This window comes from Oncorhynchus clarkii, unplaced genomic scaffold (assembly GCF_045791955.1).
Source record: "Oncorhynchus clarkii lewisi isolate Uvic-CL-2024 unplaced genomic scaffold, UVic_Ocla_1.0 unplaced_contig_5711_pilon_pilon, whole genome shotgun sequence".
In the NCBI taxonomy this organism is placed as follows: Eukaryota; Metazoa; Chordata; class Actinopteri; order Salmoniformes; family Salmonidae; genus Oncorhynchus; species Oncorhynchus clarkii.
Window position 1 is genome coordinate 52450 of NW_027258176.1, and position 16075 is coordinate 68524.

Genomic DNA, 16075 nt, shown 5'->3' on the forward strand with positions numbered 1-16075 from the left:
TCTTTAGGAGACAGAACGCGTCTCCTTCCTGACCGGTATGACGACTGTGTGGTCCCATGGTGTTTATACTTGTGTACTATTGTCTGTACAGATGAATGTGGTACCTTCAGGTGTTTGGAAATTGCTTCCAAGGATGAACCAGACTTGTGGAGTTCTCCATTTTTTTTTCTGAGGTCTTGGCTGATTTATTTTGCTTTTCCCATGATGTCAAGCAAGGAGGCACTGTGTAGGTAGGCCTTGAAATGCATCCACAGGTACACCTCCAATTGACTCAAATTATGTCAATTTGCCTATCATAAGCTTCTAAAGCCATTTTCCAAACTGTTTAAAGGCACAGTCAACTTAGTGTATGTAAATTTCCGACCCACTGGAATTGTGATACAGTGAATTATAAGTGAAATAATCTGTCTGTAAACAATTGTTGGAACAATTACTTGTGTCATGCACAAAATAGATGTCCTAACCGACTTGCCAAAACTATAGTTTGTTAACAAGAAATGTGTGGATTGGTTGAAAAACAAGTATTAATGACTCCAACCTACGTGTATGTAAACTTCCGACTTCAACTGTATGTGTCATATGAGGACAGGATGGGCTGTGTGTGTGTGTGTGTGTGTGTGCGGAGGACTAAAATCACTAATGGAACTCAAAGAAGAGAACTAACCCCTAGAGTCGATTGACTCTAATCTAATTAGCATAATACAAATAATCCTCATCAAAATCCATCCGTTTTAGATAGAGATATCTGTTTCTTAATGGGCTACTGTCCGCGGACCGTCAGCCTTCCATCTGCGGTGGAAGCTGGTAGAGCTACACCAGGAGACATCCCGGAAGTCTGTCTTCTCATGTAAATGTCTGTAGCGACCAAACAGTACGCGCTACAAACTAATTACCCCACTGTAGAAAGAGGAGACTCTCACGAACACGTACATGTCAGATTTTGCTCTACGATGCTTACAAGCTTCGTCTGAAGTAACCCTGTACCAGTTTTAAAAAAGGAATGGAAGTATGGAGGTACTTTAGTGCCAAAAAAGGGTTAAATATGGGTACAAATATATGTAATAATTTCCTGAGCTTTCTTATAGCTCTCAGATATAGGACAGACACTTCAAAATATGCTTCCTTTTAATGTATTTTTTGACTATGTTATTCAATGTGTTGTTATGGGCTAATAGCAGGAAAGCCAAATGTAATGTTTCATCAAATTATTATTTTTGTTGGGTCCTAAAATTCAAACAATTCCTTGGTATGACCATCTTAAAACAATTACATATGTTAGCTTATTAGAAACCCAGCCCGGGCCCTTAGACTCTAGGGGGTTTAACGGGAAAAGAACCCACAGCAGTGCCAGTAACAATAAGCCATGTCTACAGGATGAACCTGTCCCCACTGAGACAACCTCTGCACGTCACCGATTGGCCTATTCAGCTATCTCCAGACCAATAGCAAGCCAGACCCACACCACAACCCAAACACAGTATACTTGGAAGGAATCATACTGGACTAAGAGGGATCCCAAAGGAAGGTGTGTGATTATGCACACCCACGTGTGTGTGTGTGTGTGTGTGTGTGTGTGTGTGTGTGTGTGTGTGTGTGTGTGTGTGTGTGTGTGTGTGTGTGTGTGTGTGTGTGTGTGTGTGTGTGTAAAGGACTTAATACGTAGAGAGATTAGCTGTACATGTCAGCTTACTCTGAATTTCATGAAAACATGGTACTGAGTGTGCTAACAGTGGATACATTATATTTGCATACTCTCTACATTACATTTTAGCATAATTATTTCAAATGGGTAAGATGCTCCACAGCTCCAAGATGAAGGAATCCTTGGATTTGAACACAGCAGTGACATACTATGTTCTTTGTGTACGTGACAGGAATGTGAAAAAGGAACGTGACAAAACGTACAGCCACTGAACTCTACAACGGCATAAAGTACTAGGGGTTTCATTCTCAACTTCAATGTGACGTCTGTAAAGTTCAGGAATATGATTCGTTGACTGTTGGTTGAGTCCAAAACAACAGTCGTTCTTAACAGTGCTTCATACAACTACACTGCTCAAAAAAATAAAGGGAACACTTAAACAACACAATGTAACTCCAAGTCAATCACACTTCTGTGAAATCAAACTGTCCACTTAGGAAGCAACACTGATTGACAATACATTTCACATGCTGTTGTGCAAATGGAATAGACAACAGGTGGAAATTATAGGCAATTAGCAAGACACCCCCAATAAAGGAGTGGTTCTGCAGGTGGTAACCACAGACCACTTCTCAGTTCCTATGCTCCCTGGCTGATGTTTTGGTCACTTTTGAATGCTGGTGGTGCTTTCACTCTAGTGGTAGCATGAGACGGAGTCTACAACCCACACAAGTGGCTCAGGTAGTGCAGCTCATCCAGGATGGCACATCAATGCGAGCTGTGGCAAGAAGGTTTGCTGTGTCTGTCAGCGTAGTGTCCAGAGCATGGAGGCGCTACCAGGTGACAGGCCAGTACATCAGGAGACGTGGAGGAGGCCGTAGGAGGGCAACAACCCAGCAGCAGGACCGCTACCTCCGCCTTTGTGCAATGAGGAGCAGGAGGAGCACCGCCAGAGCCCTGCAAAATGACCTCCAGCATGCCACAAATGTGCATGTGTCTGCTCAAACGGTCAGAAACAGATTCCATGAGGGTGGTATGAGTGCCCGACGTCCACAGGTGGGGGTTGTGCTTACAGCCCAACACCGTGCAGGACGTTTGGCATTTGCCAGAGAACAACAAGATTGGCAAATTCGCCACTGGCGCCATGTGCTCTTCACAGATGAAAGCAGGTTCACACTGAGCACATGTGACAGACGTGACAGAGTCTGGAGACACCGTGGAGAACGTTCTGCTGCCTGCAACATCCTCCAGCATGACCGGTTTGGCGGTGGGTCAGTCATGGTGTGGGGTGGCATTTCTTTGGGGGGGCCGCACAGCCCTCCATGTGCTCGCCAGAGGTAGCCTGACTGCCATTAGGTACCGAGATGAGATCCTCAGACCCCTTGTGAGACCATATGCTGGTGCGGTTGGCCCTGGGTTCCTCCTAATGCAAGACAATGCTAGACCTCATGTGGCTGGAGTGTGTCAGCAGTTCCTGCAAGAGGAAGGCATTGATGCAATGGATTGGCCCGCCCGTTCCCCAGACCTGAATCCAATTGAGCACATCTGGGACATCATGTCTCGCTCCATCCACCAACGCCACGTTGCACCACAGACTGTCCAGGAGTTGGCGGATGCTTTAGTCCAGGTCTGGGAGGAGATCCCTCAGGAGGCCATCCGCCACCTCATCAGGAGCACGCGCAGGCATTGTAGGGAGGTCATACAGGCACGTGGAGGCCACACACACTACTGAGCCTCATTTTGACTTGTTTTAAGGACATTACATCAAAGTTGGATCAGCCTGCAGTGTGGTTTTCCACTTTAATTTTGAGTGTCACTCCAAATCCAGACCCCCATGGGTTGATAAATTTGATTTCCATTGATAATTTTTGTGTGATTTTGTTGTCAGCACATTCAACTATGTAAAGAAAAAAGTATTTAATAAGAATATTTCATTCATTCAGATCTGGGATGTGTTATTTTAGTGTTCCCTTTGTTTTTTTGAGCCGTGTATGTTAAATAACAGGAATTTCAGTCTGTCACGTGTCGAACACATACATCTTGTTGAAAACAACATCTATTACAATGACTCATACAAGTCCTCGACTCTACAGGACACAAAAATACTCATTTCCATCTTAAATTCAGCCTGACAACCAAACACACGTACACTCACTGAACTTGTACATAATCCATTAAAACGCCAAGTCTAATTCATCAGTCTAAAACAACAGCCATTATGGTGATTCATATCAACACACAGCACTGAGGGGGAGAACCAACCATCCATCCATAATGGAGAGGACCTGTAGCAGGCCCATTATCCCCACATTACAACTTGGAGAAATGCCTTATTTGTCATGGTTACGTTTCCTGTCTGTCAGCGTGTTCTAGAACACGCAGCTCCAAATTACCCATGAGAGGGATACTTGGAGGGGTGTAATCACCCAGGTGCTACGACCTCCATTAGGTTCGCTAGTACACACACACACGCGCAAGCGCATACGTGCACCTTGCATACAGAACACGTGCGTGAACACACGCAGGCATGTACACATATTTCTCTCTCTATTGTGTACAGTATGTTCCATACTTGAGATATGAGATGACAGTGTGTGTGTGTGTGTGTGTAATAGTTGTGTTATGTTCAGCTAAGCCTTCCAGCCATTATGTTCAGTAAAGGGAAGGGTGAGGTACATTATAAAGAGAGGTGACAGATGATTCCGACATCAGCGGCTGATTTGCGCTGGGACTTTGTCAGTCTCTTGGACTTCATCCACCTTTAGCATCCTCCTCCACTAATGCTAGAGAGGGTTGAAAGGTCACTCGTTCACTGTTGTTGGCATCAGATCATCTACTATTACATTTTCACATTGTTTATCAGTTGATGTAAAATGTGTGGACCTTGTCGGCCATTTGATCTCGTGGTGTGGTTATTAAATATGGACCCACCTGGTGGAATTTTATCATCTATAATTTTTTTGTATTGTTTATTAGTTGTTAAATGTGTATCTATGGACCCCGATGACCAGCTGCATTTGATCATATACTATAGATTTTAAGAAAACAAATTCTGAAAATCAAATTAGAGCCTTGTATGGCAGGAGAGGATTTGTACAAAAATCGAATAAGTATCTGGTAAGATGTTGAATGGCTTTCCTGATACAGCGCCTTCAGAAAGTATTCAGACCCCTTGACTTTTTCCACATTTTGTTACGTTACAGCCTTATTCTACAATTGATTAAATATTTTTTTTTACCACTCATCAATTAATTCACAATACCCCATAATGACAAAGCAAAAACTGTTTATCAAATTTGGGAAATGTATCAAAATAAAGAAAGGAAATTAAACATTAACGTAAGTATTCAGACCCTTTACTCAGTACTTTGTTGAAGCACCTTTGGCAGCAATTACAGCCTTGAGTCTTCTTGGGTAAGACGCTACAAGCTTGGCACACCTGTATTTACGGAGTTTGTCCCATTCTTCTCTGCAGATCCTCTCAAGCCCGGTCAGGTTTAATGGAGAGCGTTGCTGCACAGCTATTTTCAGGTCTCTCCAGAGACATTCGATCTGGTCCAAGTCCAGGCTCTGGCTAGGCCACTTAAGGACATTAAGGACATTCAGAGACTTGTCCCGAAGCCACTCCTGCGTTGTCTTGGCTGTGTGCTTAGGGTCATTGTCCTGTTGGAAGGTGAACCTTCAGTCCAGTCTGAGGTCCTGAGAACCCTGGAGCAGGTTTTCATCAAGGATCGCTCTGTACTTTGCTCAGTTAATCTTTGCCTCAATCCTGACTAGTCTCCCAGTCCCTGCTACTGGAAACCATTCCCACAGCATGATGCTGCCACCACCATGCTTCACCGTAGGGATGGTGCTAGGTTTCCTCCAGACGTGACATTTGGCATTCAGGCCAAAGGTTTCATCAGACCAGAGAATCTTGTTTCTCATTGTCTGAGAGTCTTTAGGTGCCTGAAGTCCAAGTCTGACAAAATTACAGCGCAAAACTCTGGAGCTCTGTCAGAGTGACCGTCGGGTTCTTGGTCACCTCCCTGACCAAGGCCCTTCTCCCCCGATTGCTCAGTTTGGCCGGGTGGCCTGCTCTAGGAAGAGTCTTGGTGGTTCCAAACTTCTTCCATTTAGGAATGATGGAGGCGACTGTGTTCTTGGGGACCTTCAATGCTGCAGAAATATTTTGGTACCCTTCCCCAGATCTGTGCCTCAATACAATCCTGTCTCGGAGCTCCAAGGACAATTCATTCAACCTCACGGCTTGTTTTTTGCTCTGACATGCACTGTCAACTGTGGGACATTATATAGACAGGTGTGTGCATTTCCAAATCATGTCCAATCAATTGAATTTACCACAGGTGGACTCCAATCAAGTTGTAGAAACGGCTCAAGGATGATCAATGGAAACAGGATGCACCTGAGCTCAATTTTGAGTCCCATAGCAAATTGTCTGAATACTTAAGTAAATCAGGTATTTCTGGTTTTTGGATTTAATAAATTTGCCAACATTTTTAAAAACCTGTTTTTGCTTTGTCTTTATGGGGTATTGTGTGAGGATTGCTGAGGAAATTGTTTTATTTAATCCATTTAAGAATAAGGCTGTAACGTATCAAAATGTGGAAAAAGTCAAGGGGTCTGAATACTTTCCGAAGGCACTGCATGTCAGTGGTGTAGTTGATTATGTGTTAACTTATATGCCTTAAATGACGTACACAATTGATTACATGATTGTGGTGAATTTCCTACATGAACATGGTATGACACATTTGAGACAAAATATATTAATTACATGAATATTATAATACAATTGTATGTTCTGACAAGGTCAATTCTACAAAATAAATGCGTTTGTTATAGGTTTAACATTGTTTTTATAATTTACCATATAAAAAACTATAAGAACATTCCAATATTTGTATATACACTGAGTGTACAAAACATTAGGAACATATTGAGTTTGTCCTCAGAACAGCCTCAGTTCTTCAGGGCATGGACTCTACAAGGTGTCGAAAGCCTTCCTCAGGGATGCTGGCCCCTGTTGACTTCAATGCTTCTCACAGTTGTGTTAAGTTGGCTGGATGTCTTTTGGGAGGTGGACCATCTTGATACACACAGGAAACAGTTGAGCGTGAAATACCCAGCAGTATTTCAGTTCTTGATACACTCAAACTGGTGTGCCTGGCTCCTACAACCATACCCTGTTCAAAGGCCCTTAAATTGTTTGTCTTACACCTTCACCCTCTGAATGGCTCACATACACAATTCATGTCTCAATCGTCTCAAGGCTTAAAAATCCTTCTTTAACCTGTCTCCTCCCCTTCATCTATACTGACTGAAGTGGATTTAACAAGTGACATTTATAAGGGATCATAGCTTTCACCTGGTCAGTCTATGTCATGGAAAGAGCAGGTGTTCCTAATGTTTTGTACACTCAGTGTACATTTTCAGATATGAGTTTCCATGGTTAAAGCTGGGCAACACCTTCTACGGGACAGTTCATTTATCTACGGTCTCCCTAACCTGGCTGGCAGGTTGCATTTGGACATCGGTTTTTATATTCACATAGTGTATCTTGTCACTATTTCCAAGAACAGTATTTTGTCATTTCAATTTTTTCTAAGAAATTTATTATGATGCATACAGCAGAGCTCCGATAGTCATGAAAGATGTTCCAATAGGAAGAAGTGATACCCCAAGACCAGAGCCATATAGTGGGATACACCAACATGCATCATCCAATATTACTATTTTTATGTCCAGAATGTACTTCCCACCACCACCACCAGCACAACCAAGGCACAGTAATGCTAGCTAGGCTGCAAAGGCTGTTAGGTTAGCCACGTGGGAATCCAGCAATACCTTATTCCCATGCCAAGGATCTACCAGTGGAGGCAGGTGGGAAGAAATATAGGAGGACGGGCTCATTGGAGTGGAATAAATGGAACGGAGTCAAACATGTGGTTTCAATATGTTTGATACCGTTCCGTTGATTCCATTCCAGCCATTTCAATGAGCCCGTCCCTCTATAGCTCCTCCCACCAGCCTCCACTGGAATCTACCCATGACCCAAACCACCCCGAGTCCCCAGTAATGTTATGCAGCAAAGGCTCTTGGCCTCATCAATTGGGTTCAATCATCCAGCAATACTGGTCTTATACCCAAACACGGGGACGCAGGCATGCACTCATTCTCTCACACACACACACACACACACACACACACACACAATTAGACAAAAGAGATGAGGGAAGTTGAATGTGAATATGTGTAACGGGATTCTTCCTGGGAAGGAGAGGCGGACCAAAACGCAGCGTGGTTATTTTTGATACATCTTTAATAAAGATGAAAATAGAACAATATACAAAACAAGAACCGTGAAAAAACAAAAACAGCCTTATCTGGTGTAACAAACACAAAGACAGGAACAATCACCCACAAAACGCAACACCAAACAGGCTACCTAAATATGGTTCCCAATCAGAGACAATGACTAACACCTGCCTCTGATTGAGAACCATATCAGGCCAAACACAGAAACAGACAAACTAGACACACAACATAGAATGTCCACTCAGATCACACCCTGACCAAACAAAACATAGAAACATACAAAGCAAACTATGGTCAGGGTGTGACAATATGTCAATAAGTAGTTCTCATTAACTTAAGTTAATTATGATTACCATACATTTTCATCACATTCGGTAGGTGGACTACTTGACCTCAAATAGGCAAATACTTTTTTTGGGGGAATAGGTGTATTGTGCCTATTAGAAAATACCACTGGTCACTAGATCACTGTACCAGACAGAACATTTAGAATGTTACATCTCCTCTTCTTTACTCTTCTCCTCCTCCCCTCTCCTCTCCTCCCTTCATCTCTCCCCTCCTCTCCGTCGCCTGTGCTGTCCTGTCCTCATCTCCCTCGCCTCTCCTAAATTATTGATCTTCCTGGCAGAAATACTGAGAGAGGAGATGTATTGGGTCTATGGGTGAAGGTTAGAATGTGCAAATGAGGTGCGATGCGAGTCGTACTTCATTAAAGGATGCCAGTCATTAACAGAAGTGTGTGTGTGTGTGTGTGTGTGTGTGTGTGTGTGTGTGTGTGTGTGTGTGTGTGTGTGTGTGTGTGTGTGTGTGTGTGTGTGTGTGTGTGTGTGTGTATGTATGTATGTCAATCCCAATAACAAATGCATTGTCTGGATGGTACATTGGGTTCTTTAGTTTGTTCTCTGGACTGACATGAAAGAGCACAGAATATATTATCATAAATATCCATGTGTCTTTATGCTACTGAAAATGTGATCCAAGTTTTGGCACGCCTGCTTTCTCCGTGAAATGACGAAACAACAGTTGAAGAATGTCTGATCTGTCTGCACAGACAGGTCATACAGCCTATTCTGTCTCTCTGCAAACTCTCTTTCTCCCATAAACTGTTTTCAAAAATGATATCAAAGTGATGGTGCTATTTCCTGGAGTGTGTTTGCGCCGGCTCACGCACAGCAGCGCAAGGAAACCCACAGCGGAATCACAATTCTCCACAACCTCCAATTTCATGTGAACGGTAACCAAGCAACCCACAGAAACACAATTATCATTCATGCGGTGTGAGCATTCAGTTTTTATACCATTTTCCTTTCCTCCCTTCCTCCCCCCACTCAATTTACAGGGTAGCATCCCAAATGGCACCCTATTGCCTATATAGTGCACTACTTTTGACCAGAACCCTGTGGGCCCTAGAACACCATATAGTGAATAGGTGGCCATTTGGGACGAAGTCGAACATAAAAGCGGTATTTGAATAAAGGGAGAGGTATTGTCAATACTCGTGGGGGAATGGCGGTAAATGTAATTTCCTGCAATTTACACCTAGCAGCATCAAACAGACAGATAGTCCTACCTGTCTGTCTTGTCCTGAAAGGGGGGTGGAATCAACAATGTTCTATGGTGAATCAGGCGACAGGAGACACTTGTCCTCAGATTTGAAAGACACATTTCAAAGTCTATATTGGAGAGAAAGACAACGAGAGAATGGGAGAGTAAAATAGAGAGAAATATGGATGGGGAAGGAGGATAAGAGAGAGACTGAGGTAGAGAAAGAAAGAGATGGGTAGAGAGAGAGAGAGAGATACGATAGAGAAAATATAGCAAGAGAACAAAAATGGCGAGAATGTAAGGGGAACCCCCCCCCCCCCCCCCTAGCATTGTAAGCGCAGCTCATATAGATTAGCCTGACTCTGCTGGCTCATTTGGCAGCTCTAGTAGGTCTAGTACACATCGTACATTAACACACACATATACACTGCTTCATTTGGCAGCTCTAGAAGGTACTCTGTACTCCTGTTCTTCTGGGTCTGGTTCATTATGCATCAAATGTTTCAACAACAAAAAAACAGACAAATGGGAGGTCTTTACCTGAACTTGTCCAATAAGAAATGCTCGTTTTAATTTCCGGTTGCAAAACATTTTGCTACAGTGTGCCAAATGAATTTGAACCTGTACTCCTGTCCCCATCCCCAGTTCCAATCCGTGGGTGGTCACTTCCTGATTAAACAGATTGGGTAAACACTGGCGAGCTAGGAGGAAGGAGGTTGACTCCCAATTGGCACCCTATTCACTACACAGGCCCATGGGGCTCTGGTCAAAATAAGTGCACAATATAGGAAATACGGTGTCATTTGGGATGCATCCCCTGCTCCATGATTAGGGTTAGGATGTTCTGTACATAACGTGACACATGGTGAAGAGTTTCGAGAAGAGTAGGGTGTCTAGACAGCTCACTCTCTCTTTCCTTCTCCCTTTCTTTTGCTCACTCACTATCACTTTCTGTTGCTCCACCTCTTGCCTTCTAAAACCAACAACATATTTTGTAAGGGAGGAGACTTGGGCATTAGACCAATTTTAGAATCAGAGGAGGGGTGGTAGGAATATGTTTTTGTTTGGGGAGATATCTACAGTATCACAGTGACATGGAAGGAGCAGCTTGTTCTGTCCTTGTGAGTGGAGTTACAGACAGAAAGAGCAAGAGAGAGGGAGATAGAGAGAGAGGTACTGGGACTCACAAACAAAAACAGACCCCACAAAGCCCCAGGACAGCAATACAATTAGACCCAACCAAATCATGAGAAAACAAAAAGATAATTACTTCACCCAAAAACTGAGCCAACTGGAAAGCTTTTTGGCACTAAACAGAGAGTAGACAGTAGCAGAACACCTGACAACTGTGACTGTGACTGACCCAAAATTAAGAAAACCTTTGACGATGTACAGACTCTGTCACCCCCTGATCTGTTTCACCTGTCTCATGCTTGTCTCCACCCCCCACAAGGTGTCTCCTATTTTCCCCATTATCCCTTGTGTATTTATACCTGCGTTTTCTGTCGGTCTGTTGCCAGTTCGTCTTGTCAAGTTGTCCCAGCGTGTTTTTCCTTCTCTTTAGTCTTCCCGGTTCCCTTTCATCCCAGTGGGTCAGAAGTTTACATACACTCAATTAGTATTTTACATTGTTGTCCTTAAGCCATTTTGCCACAACTTTGGAAGTATGCTTGGGGTCATTGTCCATTTGGAAGATCCATTTGCGACCAAGCTTTAGCTTCCTGACTGATCTGGGTTTCATCCTGTGTCGTTGTAGACTCAGTGAGCATAGCCTCTTATCGATAGAGGCTGCTGTAGGCAGACCTGGCTCTCAAGAAAAGACAGACTATGTGCACAAATTAGATGGAATCTGAGCTGCACTCCCTGACCTCCTGCCAAATGTATGACCATATTAGAGACAGATATTTCCCTCAGATTACACAGACCCAGAAAGAATTTGAAAACAAATCCAATTTTGATAAACTCCCATATCTATTAGGTGTGCAAGCACAGCAGCAAGATTTGTGACCTGTTGCCACAAGTAAAGGGCAACCAGTGGAGCACAAACACCACTGTAAATCCAACCTATTTATATCGGTTTATTGATTTTCCCTTTCGTACTTCAACTATTTGTACATTATTACAACACCGCACATAGCCAATAATATCATTTGAAATTATTATTTCAAAACTTTTGTGAGGGTAATGTTTTAATTTCTGATGGTTTATTTTCCTTTTGTTCATTATCCATTTCACTTGCTATGGTAATGTAAACATATGTTTCCTGTAAAGCCCTTTGAATCAAATTGAATTAAAGGACAGTGTGTGTAAGAGAGATAAAGACTGTGAGAGAGAAAGAGAAGCAGAGAGAGAGAGAGAGAGAGATAGATAGAAATACGACATTATAAAATTAATGTACACAAACAAGTGTGTGGTTAAAGTTGGCAAAAAACACACATTTCTTCCCACATGGCCGTGGGGTGACACAGGGATGCAGCTTAAGCCCCACCCTCTTCAACATATATATCAACGAATTGGAGAGGGCACTAGAACAGTCTGCAGAACCCGGCCTCACCCTACTAGAATCTGAAGTCAAAGGGTCTACTGTTTGCTGTTGATCTGGTGCTTCTGTCACCAACCAATGAGCGTCTACAGCAGCACCTAGATCTTCTGCACAGATTCTGCCAGACCTGGGCCCTGACAGTAAATCTCAGTAAGACTAAAATAATGGTGTTCCAAAAAAGGTCCAGTCACCAGGACCACAAATACAAATTCCATCTAGACACCATTGCCCTAAAGCACACATAAAACTATACATACCTTGACCTAAACATCATCGCCACAGGTAACTTCCACAAAGCTGTGAACGACCTGAGAAACAAGGCAAGAAGGGCCTTCTATGTCATGAAAAGGAACATAAAATGTGACATACCAATTAGGATCTGGCTAAAAATACTTGAATCAGTTATAGAACCCATTGCCCTTTATGGTTGTGAGGTCTGGGGTCTGCTCACCAACCAAGAATTCACAAAATGGGACAAATACCAAATTGAGACTCTGCATGCAGAATTCTGCAAAAATATCCTCAGTGTATAACGTAAAACACCAAATAATGCCTGCAGAGCAGAATTAGGCCGATACCCGCTAATTATCAAAATATAGAAAAAAACGTAAAAGATTATACAACCACCTAAAAGGAATCGATTCCCAAATCTTCCATAACAATGCTATCACCTACAGAGAGATGAACCTGGAGAAGAGTCCCCTAAGCAAGTTGGTCCTGGGGCTCTGTTCAAACACAAACACACAGAGCCCCAGGACAGCAGAACAATTAGACCCAACCAAATCATGAGAAAACAAAAAGATAATTACTTGACACATTGGAAAGAATTAACAGAAAACCTGAGCAAACAAGAATGTTATTTGGTCTTAAACAGAGAGTACACAGTGGCAAAATACCTGACCACTGTGACTGACCCAAACTTAAGGAAAGCTTTGCCTATGTAGAACCTCAGTAAGCATAGCCTTGCTATTGAGAAAGGCCACTGTAGGCAGACATGGCTCTCAAGAGAAGACAGGCTATGTGCACACTGCCAACAAAATGAGGTGGAAACTGAGCTGTACTTCTTAACCTCCTGCCAAATGTATGACCATATTAGAGACACATATTTCCCTCAGATTATACAGATCCACAAAGAATTCGAAAACAAACCCAATTTTGATAAACTACCATATCTATTGGGTGAAATACCAGTGTGCCAAAACAGCAGCAATATTTGTGACCTGTTGCCACGAGAAAAGGGCAACCAGTGAAGAACAAACACCATTGTAAATACAACCCATATTTATTTTTATTTATTTTCCCTTTTGTACCTTAACCACTTGCACATCGTTACAACACTGTATATACAGTATACACATAATATGACACTTGTAATGTCTTTATTCTTTTGGAACTTCTGTATGTGTAATGTTTACTGTTCATTTTATGTTTTATTTCACTTTTGTATATTATCTACTTCACTTGTGTTGGCAATGTTAACATATGTTTCCCATGCCAATAAAGCAGAGATAGTTAGTGTGAGAGAGAGGGAGAGAGAGAGAGAGTCAGCCCAAATGACCACTTCAACTGTAGCCTTCCCAGGGGTTTCCAGGCTAACCAAGAGAGTAAGGATTTTGTGGTTTCCCTTTGTCATCAAGGGTTCACGATCTGCCAACTGCTCACATGGACACTAGAATGTTATCCACTCGAAGGCTGTCCCATGATCTACAGTCCCAACAATGTTGTGAATCTCTAGTTTACACGGAGTGTCTGTGAATCCCATCAGCACAGTCTTCTTATCCTCATTTCTCTCTTTCACCTTCATCCCCAGAAGGGAGGAGCAGCGTATTGATTTCTGCAGGTCAGACCCTGCCAGACACACCTTCTGTACAGGATCATTGGGAGGCTGTTCTTTGTCCAGAAGAAGCGATAACCTCCTGGGGCCTCAGCCAGAGGCCCTTTCCAACCTCAGTGAGGGGCCAACCAAGCCGCTTAGCATTGCTGACAGCCTGGCTAGACTGCAGAGTTAAACCGAGGATGTCATTGCCTAGGCGATATCCTCCTACTCCATAATTGTAGATCAGTTCAGCCGTAAAGTCATCATCCTCTGGCCCAAAGCCGACCATTGTCTTGGTCCATTTTCCATCATAAGGGCCCTTACAAGATGCCTTCTTTAAACTCTTTGTAACGCAAATATTGTGACGCAAAATCTTCATGCCGAGCACATCTGGGTAAAAATGTGGCCGTTTTGCTTCTGTCACCCACTTTGAAAACGAAATGCAAGGCTCGCCTCAAAGCCAATGTAATCCAAGTGAGTTTGCTGTGTACTGTACAATTATATATCACGCTCAGTTTGTCTACGGTGATTGAGGGTCCTTGCAATTGATTGCCGTATAGAAAAGTGAAAGGGAAAAACAGAAGAAACCACAGAGAAATGAGAGAAAAACACCCTATGAGGCATGATCATCATCATTGTTTTAATTTTCTCTGATCCTGACTACGTTTCCCATTACCCTTTGCTGCCGTGACAGCAGTAACACATTTCCTCAAATGGAAACGCTTCTTCACACTCAGCTGGTCTAACCCCACCGTCACCTGGAACACAACAGCTGACCTCAAGAACTTATCAACATCAAAGGAATCTGCCAATTTGACAGATTTCCCAAAAGTCTGATCCAGGAACCCATTTACATCCTCTAAATTGTAAATTGAGTCGTCACCAGCTGCTATCATATCAACAGAGATGTCCATATCCTTCTCCTGATCCTCCTCAACTGAGGCCACAGACCACTGACTCCCCTCAGCCACATCCCTCTGAACACTCCCCACTTGCACCCCATCACTCGTACCGGGCATCTCCTCCACTACCTGGGAGACTGGCCCCACCTGAACCCCATTACCCGTATCGGGCATCTCCTCCACTACCTGGGAGACTAGCCCCACCTGAACCCCATTACCCGTACCGGGCATCTCCTCCACTACCTGGGAGACTAGCCCCACCTGAACCCCATTACCCATAGTGGGCATCTCCTCCACTACCTGGGAGACTGGCCCCACCTGAACCCCATTACCCATAGTGGGCATCTCCTCCACTACCTGGGAGACTGGCCCCACCTGAACCCCATTACTCATAGTGGGCATCTCCTCCACTACCTGGGAGACTGGCCCCACCTGAACCCCATTACCCATAGTGGGCATCTCCTCCACTACCTGGGAGACTGGCCCCACCTGAACCCCATTACACGTATCGGGCATCTCCTCCACTACCTGGGAGACTAGCCCCACCTGAACCCCATTACCCGTACCGGGCATCTCCTCCACTACCTGAGAGACTAGCCCCACCTGAACCCCATTACCCATAGTGGTCATCTCCTCCACTACCTGGGAGACTAGCCCCACCTGAACCCCATTACCCGTAGTGGGCATCTCCTCCACTACCTGGGAGACTAGCTCCACCTGAACCCCATTACTCGTATCTCCTCCACTACCTGGGAGACTGGCCCCACCTGAACCCCATTACTCATAGTGGACATCTCCTCCACTACCTGGGAGACTGGCCCCACCTGAACCCCATTACTCGTAGTGGACATCTCCTCCACTACCTGGGACACTAGCCCCACCTTAACCCCATCACTCGTACTGGGCATCTCCTCACCAGTCTGGGGAATTGCCTCCCCAAATCCATCCTTACCTCCTACAACAATACTTTTCTGCTGCATTACAGACGATGTTCCCCTCTGGCACAAGCTGCAAGTCCGTACCCTCAACACGGACAGCTTGTTCCTCAGCAACAGGTGCTTGTGATTGCTCAATCACTGTCGGACCACCTGTCCCTACATCAGTGGACCCAGGCGTTACGAGGACCACCTCTCCCTACATCAGTGGACCCAGGCGTTACGAGGACCACCTGCACCCCTCCCTGCGCCTTCTCCCTTTTCGGGCAAGCATGTCGCTTATGGCCAACATCCCCAAACTCAAAACATTGTTGCCTACCCGTACTAGCATAAGCCATACACAGTCTGCTGTCATACTTTAAAACAATAACTCCA

At 44.0% G+C, this 16075-nt stretch overlaps 1 pseudogene; it reads right to left on the reverse strand.

Moving 5' to 3' along the window:
* The window catches only part of LOC139395907 (glyoxalase domain-containing protein 4 pseudogene), a 34259-nt pseudogene extending 20107 nt beyond the window's left edge, over nucleotides 1-14152 (reverse strand).
* Between the last annotated feature and the right edge of the window lie 1923 nt (nucleotides 14153-16075).